This window comes from Pteropus alecto, unplaced genomic scaffold (assembly GCF_000325575.1).
Source record: "Pteropus alecto unplaced genomic scaffold, ASM32557v1 scaffold76, whole genome shotgun sequence".
Lineage (NCBI taxonomy): Eukaryota > Metazoa > Chordata > Mammalia > Chiroptera > Pteropodidae > Pteropus > Pteropus alecto.
In genome coordinates, this window is record NW_006443138.1 from 17,252,382 (window position 1) to 17,253,517 (window position 1,136).

General features: G+C 36.3%; 1 pseudogene; it reads right to left on the bottom strand.

Moving 5' to 3' along the window:
- Window positions 1-663: 663 nt before the first annotated feature.
- LOC112472412 lies at window positions 664-782 on the bottom strand (annotated as a pseudogene).
- Window positions 783-1,136: the final 354 nt, after the last annotated feature.

Sequence of the window (1,136 nt, forward strand, 5' to 3'; positions counted from 1 at the left end):
TTGCCAAGTCAAACTTAAGTATATCAACACTTCAAACCAGGTCACAAAGAAGTTAAAGCTTGGTATTACCAATTATTTAAGTCACATAATGATGTTGCCACTAGGGGGCACTGAGAGAGCTCAGTTCTTTCCACGCAGTAAAGAATTACAGACCAATGAAGTTTAGAAAAAGTAAAATTTATTAAAGTATGTTTCAAGAGAGAAACGGGCTATGCCAGAGACGGCTGCAGCCCCACTAATTTCGGAAAGTATACTTTATATTATGGCCATGATGGGTGGTTATGGGCCTGGTGTTAGATAATTGACATGTGAGTTCATATTGATTGACATTCTGTTGTTATATAACCTGTTTACTGAGCATGTGATTACCCAGAATTCAGTCTGTTATAATTACATTCATAAACTTCCGGACATCTGTATGATATTATAATGCTGATATGATTAGGCTAGGTGAAGGAAGGTCAGTACAAGTACTAACTGTGCATGTGCTTTTGACCGGACTAAACTAGTGGTTGTTTTTGCAGTTTTTCCTCGTATTCCAGGATGTAAAGGTAATTTTCTTTTTCTTTTTTTTTTTTTTTTTTAGGGGGGGCAACCCTTGGTTGACCTCACAGATTGTAAGGAACTTGTCAGCTTACGATTCCTTATTTTTTTTATTTTTTACTCCTACAGCACCTGGTCTTTCTAGGTGGTCTCCCATCCAAGTACTAATCAGGCCTGACCCTGTTTGGCTTCCGAGATTAGACGGGATCGGGTTTGTCCAGGGTGGCATGGACGTAGACTGGAAAGATAATTTTTAACTATTAAGTGGGTGTTTCAGGGAGGTCCTAAGGGAGGTCTCTGGGTTGGGCCTTCATTTCCCATCACTCATGTCTACCTATCTTTTTAACAATAATGATTTCCCACAGGTTCACCCTTAGAAGTTCACAACCTCTTAAATATCCTTTGAATTTTTATAATAAAAGAATAACTTTATAAATGCCATCTTGAATTTTAAAATAATCACTAGTAACATCTAAACAACTTTTAATATCAAACATGTGTATATATTTAAATAGTTTCCAAAAAATTAGTATTTCTGCTTTCCCTTATAAAGCACACTTTTCTTAAAGATCTCTAAAAGAGACCTTTATTTG